General features: G+C 38.0%; 1 protein-coding gene across 3 annotated transcripts in view; it reads right to left on the bottom strand.

Annotated features, from left to right (window-relative positions):
* Positions 1–12,667, bottom strand: part of ZNF536 (zinc finger protein 536) — a 340,785-nt gene that overhangs the window by 130,773 nt on the left and 197,345 nt on the right. The gene's annotated exons all lie outside the window — the stretch shown is intronic.

The raw sequence follows: 12,667 nt of genomic DNA, 5'->3' as shown, positions 1-12,667 counted from the left end.
GCTACACTTATTCTTTGCATCATAATACAACGTGTGAGACTCCAGGACACCTCTTCTCTCTCCTGATATAAAGAAACAGTAATTTTCAGCCATCTTGAATAAGCTGCTTTTATCCAAGCAGGCTACAAACAAAATAACTTACAAAAGAATGACATAAAAATTGCAAAAATGTAGGGCATTTTTAAAAACTCATTATTCAAACCACACAAAACTTGTCTATCATCTTGTACTTACAGGGACGTGTAATATCACATATGTGTATCAATTTATGATTTCACCAAAAAGTACCATGGCAAATATTGAAATTCTGAACCAGACTGATGCTACTAGTATGTCAGGAGCAGTACAGAGGGACACATCATCACATCCCTGTGCAAGAGCTGAGCTATCTGAGTTATACCGAGGTGGGGAGCATACAGTTAAAACCTCCATGCAGAGTCTCGATTATTTCAACCATAAACTCCTGACTAAAAATGTTCTGTCTCTACCCATTTGATATGTAACTAAAGCTGTCAGGAAACATAGCGCAGTTTACACAGTATTGCCTTTTAAATGGAAGTAATGGGACATAAGAAAGACTTAAACATTTGGCTCTAATAAAATCTATTCTCACGGTAGCAGAGACCCAAATACCAGATTTCTGGAAAAGGTAACACTAACAGGCATTTCAGTATGTATTATAAAATGGTCTCTCTAAACTATTTTGTTTAAAGCTGAAAGAAGGACATGATAGAGTGATTAAAAAATATATATAAAAGCTTATATAATCAAGCTATTACTAGTTTTCAAAAGGCAAATCTGATAGTTTTCACATCACAATCTTCTTTAACATTTTCTGACTTTCTTAGACTGCAGAGTTAAAGCATAATATTTAAGTTAGAAAGCTAGTAAAAGTCATTTTGAATTATTTTCACATACATAAAGTAGCATACTGCAGGAGTGTATTTTGTCTTTGTGAGTCCAGGAAAACATATATAGGTCCTAGTCTATAATTCCAATATCCCTAAAGAGTTTAGAATTTCTCCTTTTTTACTCCTCAAAAGTTGTATATAATTATGGCTTAAGCTGCTTTGGGAAAAAACGAATTTCTGAGCGCAAAAAGGTTTTTCTGAAGAGCAAAATGCAGAATGCATGATAATAAAATGCAGGATTTTATTTTGGTTTTCAATAAATACTATATGAGCATTATAGATAAATATATAGATAAAGTTAACAAGCCACTCAGGAGGAATTCACTGAATAAGTCTACTAGTTATGTTTTGCTATATGTCACTCTAAATGATGGCCTGTTATCCATTTGCCTTTTATCTTTCTATCTGGAATATGTGTGGCCCAATAAAAAAGAATAAATTTGTAAGATGAACAGCTCGCTTTGCAGATTTAAGAGTGTAATTTTCACTTTACACAAAATTGAATTTTTTCAAGGCAGCGAGACGATGGAGTTTACTCTAGCACTAATCCCTCTGAAAAAGCAAACTGAAAACAACAATGAAGCAAAGAAAGATGTGGGTGGTCTGAAGAGTTTTCTTTTAGATTTAAGTAGACATACAGTAGATAGCTCCAAAGGCTTTGCTCCAACAGGGGCCTTACCTTGAAGAATTTTTCTTCCCACAGTGAAATCATTCCTAAGACTTTAAAGCTGGGCTGAGGGGTTTTCTTTTGAATTCCTCTGCCTACAAAGCCCACCGAAGCGCTGGAGGCCATTGCTACCTGAATGAGCAGCTTTACATCTAAGTTCTTTTATTTCAAACAATGAAAAGATATGTTCAAGGCTGCCGACTCTTCCCATCAAATGCTACCCCAGCTTCTCACTCGGGCCCCATTGTGGCACATTGTACCTATTTGTCGAGGCACTTAAGTTTAAAATGTGCTTAACTTTAAAATGTGTTCAAGTCTCACTGACTTTGCTACCAAGGTTTCCTTATACCAAGTCTCTTAAAAGCGATCTATGGAAAACGAAGGGTGAAAAAAGTGACACAGAAAAAGGAGAAGAGATCAGCAAGAAAAAAGAAGCAAACTGGTGAGTACAGACTATGCCAACAACAGAGTATGTGGGGAATGAAAAATGTTCAGCTCTAGCAATAATCATGTATCTTACAACTCTGATGTCCCCTTTCTCCTGCTATTGAGAGCCCCTTCACAAGCAGAATATCTCAGTTCTGTAAATTGTGCAAAAATGTAGTGGTGTTTTACGGATCTGCAGAACTAGGATTAGCCTCCACAAAGTAGTTTAATTTATTATTTACTCAGGATTTGAGCTATGGGTTTTGGGCTTCTCAGTTCTGAGGATAAAAGATCAGGAAGGAAAGAGAACAGTTACTTATCTTACAGCCATTGTGGTTCACTGAGTTATGTGGTCTATATGATGTGCACTCAATGCACATGGGATTAAACTGCCTTTTTTTTTACTATCTGCTTCCATTATAGGCAGGGCGACGTCCTGAATGTCTTCCTGCCCATCCCAACCTTTCCTGATTCAAATGCAGGAAATAACAGAACAGAGTATAAAGTATGGCATAGATGTAAATACTACATGTAAGTCTTCAGAGCCTTGTCTCTGAACTTACTCTTGCTGAACTTTCACTTTGAAAGTGTCTGTTCACAGCAAAAGTCATGGAAAGAAGTGCAAAAAGCAATACTCAGTTCTACATACAAAACTGGTCTTTGTGTCAGTATAAGGAAAAGGAACAGCTGTGAGTCCTCCAGCTGCTCTGCTGTACCTGCTGGGCAGGCAGATACTACTCCATGGCACAGGACACAGAGGAATTCAGCCACAAAGCAGCTTCTGGGGTGGTATAACAGGGACATCTCTTGCATACCATGCCTCAGCTCCACCTAATAACTGACTGTGCACATGTTCTCATAGGACAAATGCAAGGAAAGAAAGTTCACTTCAACATCCACATCAGAAGGTGCCAATTAGCTGCATAACCAAAGAGCCAATTTGGCCAAAATGTGGTCAGGTCAAACCTGTTTGTCACGCAGACTGAAATTAAAATTGAGCAATCCATAAGATCAGCATTTGAAGGACTGCCCTTCTTCAGACTGATGCCCATTTTTCAGGAGAGGAGGGACTAAAAGCCACCACTCCCTATCTAGCATGGAGATGGCCCACATAGATCTGTTTTCACATCACCACCAAACCTGGAGAGGAAGTTTCCACAGAGACAGATAATCCCAAACAACAGTTTCGAGCCAGGAGCACTTTAACAGTAGAAAGTTAAGAGAAAGTGAGAAAGACACCAGTGAATCCTTTTTTTACAGCAGATCTCTTACTAGGTATCAGAAATGATCTACCCAGAAATGAGCCACGGCAGGCGGTGCCCTCAGCACACACATGCAGATGTCACAGAGGCAAAATGCCAACTTCAGTGGATATTGCTAGAAAAGAGAAGACAAACTTAGGTGGACTGTGAATCTGTGTACTCAAAGCAGAAGCTATCTAGACAAACACATGAAGAGCAAAAGAAAACAAATTCTTTGACATTTCCATATATATTCTGTACAACTGGCCCACCTGCCTGGGATGAGTCTATAAAAACTATTAGAAAAGGGTGGATTGCTTTTGTAAAAAGAAACCTGTTTTCACTTGGTTAGGCAGCAGCACTGACTTCAGTCACATTAGCAGCCAAATTCTGAAAGGAACATCTACATACGTGTCCCACAAATTTTACCAGACTATTTATTTGCTGTGTGTATGTGAAAGTGCAGAAATTCACAAAGAGGTGCTTTCATGTTCAAAGGAGCTAAATTGCAGTCCTCATGCAGACTAAATCATCAGTGAAGTCAGTTGGAATTTGTCGACACAGGGTTTGCCAAATTAGCCAAAAGCAGGCAATCACATGGAAAAGGTAATCAACTCACAAAATAGGTAATCAGACTTACAAGTATGTGTTTGCTCTTGCACAATTTTCAACACTATTAAAGAACCCTTTGAAAATGTGGCCAGAAGCCTTTAAAGTCACACATAATCCCAGGTCTTCATATATTTCTGAAATTCAAAATATTTGTAGTTCTTCAGAACTGCCTGTAAAAGTTAATGAAATTTGGTGCAACAAGAAGTGGTAGTGACCACAGCTATTTTTTGATGACCTGTAAACAACCCAGATTAGCCCATTTTGCAGCAGGAAATCTAATGTCAAGAAAAGGGAGTCAGAAGATATTCAGTGTGTTAATCCTGTCACTGCTGTCACCTTTGTGCAAGTATGCCTGGACTCAACCACTTCTATCCCTGGGAAGCAGCACAGGATATGCAAAGTTTTTGGGAAAACATGCATTACCTTTCTTGCCTATTCCTTAGAGAAAGCTTTAATAATACTGAAAATAGTGGAAAATAGGAATATAATTGGGAATATAATTAATCATATTTTTCTAGCTACCTGAAGTAGCTTCAATTAGTACTGTTCGATGTAAATGAGAGCAGAATCTAGTCCTGTGCTCATAATTTGAAATTAGGACCTTATTAGCAGATGTCACTACACTTCTTTGCTAGCAAAGTTCACAGCTTAAAATGAAAGCTTCTAATATTACTAAATATTACAGTTATATTTTAGGCCTCCGGAAAGAGTTACTAATGTCTTAGGTCAGGAACAACTTGCTGTCTCTATTGTTTCATCAAGGATTTAGGTTTTATAATGACCATAAATGGGAATCTTAAACTGTTACTATGGATTGGCAGAGAATTTGTTTAAACAGAGAGCTATTTTAGAAGAGAATTGGAAAGCAGGCCTACCAGTGAGAAAGCAGCATTCACATTGTTTGTATTATTAGAAATAAAGATTATACAAAGGTTCCACTGGTAAATAAAAAGATACCACTTCTGACATAAGAATTCCCCCTTAGCCCTCTGAACCACACAGACAAACAACAAGCACAAACTGCCCTGACTCTGCTAACAATTAGTGCAATGGCAGAGTTAAATTTAAATTACAGTCTAAATTAAACTGAAGTAAAATGCTCGGAGCCATTTATTATGAGGGAAGTCTTGCAACATGTAGAATTGGGTGAATGTCAGTCACAGCCAATACCCTGGGCTGCAGGGGAGTAGCTGGGTGTTATTTCAGGCACAACTGGAAGAGAAGCAAAACATTCCAAGCAATTTCTTAGTAAGTGTTAGGCTGGTGATTTGGGGGCTGCACACACACCTTAAGCCCATAAATGACACACCTGAAGACTGGTGGTTCTCACACCCCCTGGGTTCAAAACACTCTGCATGACAATACTGCATGTACACAGTGTTGGTTATATCTCAATGCTTTTCACTGTGCTACATATTCTGAGACGCATGCAAGAGGTTGGATATACAGCACAAAATGATATTAGTAGTCACTTAACCAAAATTAAGCTTTGGTTCATCACAAAACATTTCTTATCCTCTGTTTTTTCATTTTGATCAAATTCCCTACAGAGTTTTTGTCTTGGAGTTTTTAGCTTTTCAAATTGTTCTAAAAATTTAAAACCTTTTAAGATAACCAAAATTCAAACACAGTTTCTGAGTACATCATTTTAACTGCCTCATTTCTTTGAAGAATCGTGTGATCAAAAGACATAGAAAATCAGATTTAGAACTTAAAAACCAGGGTTGGTTACTTGCCATTAACTGACAGAGCTCAGTTTTGTCTGAAAATTAAGCATGTTAAAAAAAATATTTTTTGAGAGAATATTATTTGGTATGAGACCTTTTAAACTGTTTTTGTTTTTTAGGAAGACATCTTAAGTACCTCGCAATATCTTTCATTTAACAGTTGGCAGAAGGAAACTCCCAGATGAACATTGGCCTCTGTCTTTCTCTTTAACCAGCTGAGTGATCCAAGCTTTTAATAAAGCTGTTCCAATTATTGTAAAAGTCATCTAGTACCTTATAGCCACAAATATTGACAGTTTATTGCACAACGCATTCATGACATTTGAAGGTCAGATCATACATAATACATACACTTTTATAAAAGTGTCTGCAACAAAGAGATACATGATCAGCAATTACATCTTACCATTCAATGGTATGATTTTATACTTATTTAAAATGAAATACTATATGAAATGCAAATTGTTAATAAAACACAAAATAGTTCATTTTCTGCATTTATCATTTTATTAATCAGCAATACCAAGTTCAGTTGTAGAAAATCAATGGAATGCCATTCATGCCCCAAGAATATTACAGTTAAATATCATTATCCTGCAAACCATCACATGTATTCTTAGCTCAGCATGAGAAGAAAGTAAGCTTCAAACTCTAATCTCACTACTGTGTACCTCTCCAGCCCTACTGAACTCAGTCTAACTTCACCACTTAGATTTGAGTCAGGACCCTACCATATTATGAAAATATAAGTTTTGGTAAAATTGAATTGATATGAAACTGAAAGGAGTGCTGCAGACTTTTTTTTAAATATATGCACATGCATGCATGTCAAACTTCTTCACCCTCTTCCAGTGCTTGTGACTTTTAAGGCCATTCTAAAGTCATATGCACATGCACAAATGGTATAGGTCTATGCAGTCAGACCTGTGCACAGTCCTTCAATGAATTCAATGAACATCAGAAATTCACAGAGCATAGCCATGAGAGTGCTTGTTTTTGCTTAAACAGTCTTCAGTGGTATCACTCCTAGATCCTGGAATCTCCACCTACCTCATGAGAGCTGAGCTTGTGGCAAATGACCATGGACCACTACACTGTTCCCTCTAACACCATTTTTGCCAGTTTATTTCAAAACTGCAGGATGCAAAATCTTCTGTCCTAGGTTCTTCATATGCAGGACTCTTCCACCACCCAACTCCTTCACTGGCTTTTCAGATCTACCACTCCAAAATCATGGCTCTGAAATTCCACTTCCTTAATTAGACTGTATAGATCGAAGCATTTTAGATCCCAAATCACCAGGTTTACCAGATGAGGTTCATGAAATTGCACTAGATTTGTATAATCTCACCACCAGAAAAGTGGATACTTTAGAACTGGATGTACTTTGCCACCTATCAGAATGTCATTTTATCTAGCTTGTGCTAGTTCTTGCTTTCTTCAGAAGAGCACATCTGAGCTGCCAGAACACCTTATTGTACTTCACAGTCCAGAATGTGTATCTTCACAAGCAAAGCTGATACCTTTTGTATCAGAAAGGTTGTGCTTAAATATATACTCATGGATCTCTCCTTGGTATTTTGCCAATGTTCTTTGCCATATATCCTCAAAATTTACTTTGGTGCCTGTTTATAATTTTGGTAGCAATGTTAGCTCTCAAACCCTCCATACAACGTGCTTTCCATGGTTTTGTCCTCCCTTTCTTAAAAAAGCTTAGAATATTCTGCAGTTTTACCAAATGTTTGTGCGAAAAGCAGTCTGTGATTCCCATGTCTCAATAGTTTTCTTACCCAAACCCTTGGCTCACCTGTCTTAAGCTTTGATCCTGTCACATAAATTCGAAATGGGCACTTGATTACTGACCAGAGAGGACAAAGACTTTCCAAACTTTATACAGATTGTTTACTGCTTTTGGAGAAAATTCCAGTGGGGAATCTAAGCGCAGAGGCTATCCAACTGGACCATCTTTTGGATTTGTATGTGTTATTTGTAGGCAGGTGTTCAGGTACCAGATGGCCTTAAAACCCATACTACTCAGGTTATAGCAGCTTCTACAGGCTGTCTGCATCATATTCCCATCTCTGAGATTTGCAGAGTGGCTACATGGAGCTTGATAAACACTTTTACCTAGCATTGCTCTCCTGATGCCAAGGCTAGATCAGATATCCAATTTGGGAGAGTTGCCTTACAGTCCCTCTTTAATTAAGTACTCCTGATCTCCCACTCCTGGGATGGATTGCTACTGCTGATTAAGCTCCAGAAGTAAGGATCTGTGGAGGCAATTTCATGAGGGAGAAAATGAAGTTGCTAGCTAATCAACTAAAATAACCATTAACTGGACTTCTGTGAATGAATATATTGCCTTCTTCTTGCTTCCATACTTACCCTGTTTCTTCCACATGTTAGAGTCTCAACATACCTATAAACCAACAGGTAAGATGTGCTTCATTATGACCTCTATCTTGTTCCTAACACACACATGGGACAAACAGAACCATTTGGTACAGTGTACAGGCTACACTATGAAGAAAATCCAAGTGTCAGTAAACTGTAAGAAAGATGATTAATCTGGGTGAAGGAAAGTGCTATTGAACTTACTTTCTTTAGGTTCTTCTCATGTGCCAAATAATGCAGTCTGAAAGATTCTAAAAGGCACAAATGAACACCCACCACCATATAGTTTTCAAAATCCATTAATATCTTTTAAAATCTTTTGAGTACTTGTACAGGAATATTTAATAATTACACTAGACAAGTTTCACCCTGAGTTGCTGGGTTTAAACAAATCCAAACACCAAACAAATCATTCTTTTTCAAGTCAGAGCCACAGACCTGCCTACATTCTAAGTATATCTCAGGCCATCAGGTATCACTGGATAAGTTCCTGCACATCACTGTTTAAGAAAACCCCTTTTCATTATTATTATCATCTTATCACAGGGTGGCAAAATCAGCACAGAATTGCCAGTAGCAGATCATTAGATTTTATAAAAGCTCATTCTAATAAAGAAAAATGTAAATTATTTAAAATGTCACAGGAACATCTCTCTGTAGACACCGGTAAGAAAGAAACCAACAAAAGAATCAGTCACCTAAAAGCATCTGTACAGGTAGCTAAATTACTAATTTTCCCCTCAACAAAATGAGAAAGAATTAAAGATTGTCATTCCATTTAGAGCTTACTGATTACAGAGGTGCTGACAGAGTCTCTAAAGAGTGAATAATGTCATGGTGTGTATTACAACTTTTGGACTCTGACAGACTTTTCCAGTAACCGTATTTTCTTACTTTTAACTTACCAGTGCTGCCTTTAAACTAAATGACCACTTTGAGCTAATACCAATGCTTCTGTAAACAATTTTCCTCCCATTAACTTCTTTGGTACATGCCACTTGAGTATAACTTTCAACTTCTTTACCCATTTGACAAAAAAATTAGCTATATTTGAAAAAATACTTACAAGCAACTCTTAACTGCTGAACCTATTTTACTAGTACCCTTTCTTATAAATAAAGTATGTTAATTATATAATTTTTGCTATAACAGAAAAATATTGATTAAATTCATTACTTTGAATCTTGAGAAGGGATCCTTTAACTGTTCACCATGGGTTTTTTCTTCATTGATTTAACAGTGTATTCTGGACCTACTGAAAACATATTTTCTGAAGAGGCTCATTAATTGTTTTATACTAATGATGTATCTCAAAAAGTACATTACTAGGTCAACTCATATCCATGTTTTGTAAAATAGCCTTAAAGTACACAGATACTATAACATGCTATTTGTGGGCTATAAAGATATGAAATGCTGCTTATGGAGCTGATATATCAATAATTCTGTTTTTCTTTTCCACTATGAAAATATAATTTTTTTTCATCTGAGCTATCCTGGTTAAAAAAAAAAAAGAAAAAAGGGAAAAAATACTATTTTGAATGTTCTCCTCTGATTTAGCTGAGCTTGTGGCAATAACTGGTTTAGGCATCAGCTTCAGTATGCTGGAATGATCCTGAAACTAATTTTGCATGTGTTGGAGTTGGACTGTGGCCACGCACGTCAGTATGCTGGAACAGAGTTATCTAAATCCTGAGCCTTATTTTACATGTGCTGGTGTTGGACTGTGGCCCTGCAATCTTTTAGGTCTCCATCTGTAGCTATCAAAGCCAGGGTGTGCCCAGCCGCTCGCTACTGCTCACTGCCTTCCTTCCACAGAAAAGCTCCAGGCTCACAACCACCCTCCCACACACACTGGTGTGACTGGGAGCTCTTCAGAGCCCTGGCAAGTCTCATCAACCTTTCTCTAAAGCCTCCTTGCTGCCATGGCCGGCCTGTTGCAGTGCATCACACTTCTTAGATCACTGTGATCCTACACGGTTACCAAGTCCCACATCAGTGATGAGAAATATCAACCTCTTGCACAGATGTTCCCTCAGATTCAATACCAGGTAAAACAGCCCACTAACTTTTAAGCAAGCTATGAAGATGAAAACCACAGCTCCCCAGCTGATGGAAGACCCCTCTGAGCATGAGTGTTTTCCCTGTCAGCCAAAGTCTAGTCCAAAGCTAGTGATTCTTTACTTCTGGGGAAGTAGACAAGAAAAGATCAGGCACTCAGAAGCTAACAATACAAGCTCCTCCAACAATACGAGAAGCACTGTCTGTGCACCAGTCTGGAAAACCAACACAGAGGCTGTAATGGGGACTGAGCAAAGCAGAGGTCACTGTACAAGGTGCTTATCACCCCAAGATGAACTGGTAACCTCCAGGGACATATCGGCTGATGGTAATGTGACACAAAGTTTTTGCAAGCCTCCTTCTACTTATTTACAGTTCCTCCACATTAATCCACCAGTAAATACATATTTTAACCCATCGGGAGCATCTATAAAATTAGGAGATAATCCAGGCTTGCTTGATTTGCAAGTACATTTCTCTACCAGAAATTAATAACTTCTTGTCTCTATGGAGCCTAGAAAACTGAGGAAAAAACTTTGTACTAAGGTCAAAATTAGACATTCGAATGAAGAGCAGACATTCGAATGAAATCAGACATTCTTCTCTGGCTGGACAGACACAAGTTAGCTTACTGTCTGCCTCAGAGACAGAGAAAGACTTATTTCAGAAGAAGGAGGGTTGTTCGTTCTCTTAACTTATTAGCAATGCACTTTCTTCAACTCCAACACCAAAAGAAATTCAAAACCCAGGTAGTCTGCATGCACGGAAGCACCTTTTGTTTAATAAATAATTCAAACATGTATTCCTTTTTAATTTAAAAACGGTCTGACTGAACAGTCAACAGAGTGAACTAAAGTTGGCAAAATACAGTGTTGAAAAATTAAAAAGTGTATTCAAGGCCATATTCATTTGCTTCACTTCTCATATACTGGAGAGACAGGCTGTGCTGAAGTTCTAGCTTTTTTCTTTTTCTTTTAAATTATACACATACAGTCACATGATGCTCACTTGTCTTTGAAAGCTGCCTTGCCCTGGAATTAGTCTTTCTCTCTTTCTGATACCAGTACAGCAGCTGCTGCTCCTCTACCTTATGAACATCATCAGAAATTCAGCCAAAATGTTCTCACGAGCTCCTCTGCCATGCCTGTGAGGGCCAGGCTGAAACTATCGACCATCTTGGAAAACAGAAATGCTGTAAAACATTCTGGAAATATTCAGATCATCATCTGAATTATGGTCCCATATATCAATAAGTGTATAGTAAGGTACAGGAAACACATCTGGCTGCAAAAATCTGCAGACAATGATGCAATGAGATCCATTCCAGGACTGAATTTGTAACACATTACAGCAAATGCATACAAATACTTGGGATCAGTCAAGTGCATTTAGGACTGACTTTTCCTCTGGAAGACAGTCAAAAGCATATAGCACTATCTTAAACATGAATTCACAGGCTCAGTTTCTGTAAAACAAAACTCTTAGCAGTAAGCAGCTAAGGATAAGAAAACAGAGCACTAATAGAGTCAACTCTTACACTTAAACCTTCTGTACCACAGTGTTTCAAAGAATTTCTTGAATCTTAGAGCAGACAGCAAGTAAAAAGTAATGCTGTGATGAATCCTCCTTATTTCAGATTCCTGGAGATATACTCATTCTCCCACACATCTCAAAGCAGCAACAAGTACTTAATGCCTTCCCAGCAAAGCAAAAACTTCAGGCCTCTGCTCTTCTGAGTGTTTGGTTCCCATCACTGTGAATGGCTTTACCATTTTTGTATTCTTTCTGATCAGCAGCTTCTGAAGGAATGACTACTCTGTAACCATCAGACAACATCCACCTACATGAAATTACCAGCTTGATAACACTCCCATGGCATTAAATGCTGACAGAAGGAAACCTTATCTCAGAAGGGTCAGATATGCAGGAAAGAAGATCTTTACTGGGAAGGAGAATAGGGGAAACCTAACCCTCATAAAGTAACACTGCCTTTATAGAAAATGACTTGGCAATAACATATCTTTCAAAGTGGACATACTTATTTAAAACACATCTTAGAGTCACTGGATGACAGATACGAGCCATTTTAGAACAGAAAGAAGTTTCACAAGTACATCTTGAATAATTACACATCATATGGAAGAAGACTAGGTTTTCTTCAAATTTTCACTGTTCTGAACAGTAGTAAATTATCTGCACTATATGGGATAAAACCAGACCAAATAAACACCTTGTACAGACAGGAAACTTTTAACATCTCGCTCTGCTGTGAAAAAACAGTGTATGAATTATGTGTACAAAATGCATCCCTGAATATGACAAAATATGAACAAATGCATCAGGATAACTACAGAGATTGTTTAGACCCAACCTCCTCCCCTGCAAGTCAGGGAGTCTTCAGATTCTAAATCTGGCCGATTACCAGCTTACACTGAGACACTATGCAGTAACTACCATCTCAGAGAACAGACTAATTTAAACTCTGAGAACGCAGGCTCCTGCATTTGTGGAGACACGTTTCCATGCCTTTTCAGGATGGTACTAGTGGGAGCCACTCCAATAGCCTGGCAAGCCCATGCAGAATTTGGTACATAACAAACTGGCTTGCAACCGATTCCATTTGAAAGC

This window comes from Corapipo altera, unplaced genomic scaffold (assembly GCF_003945725.1).
Source record: "Corapipo altera isolate COAL_440 unplaced genomic scaffold, ASM394572v1 224, whole genome shotgun sequence".
Classification (NCBI taxonomy): Eukaryota; Metazoa; Chordata; class Aves; order Passeriformes; family Pipridae; genus Corapipo; species Corapipo altera.
Note: the sequence above shows the minus strand (reverse complement) of the source record. Positions and strands in the feature narration are given on the sequence as shown.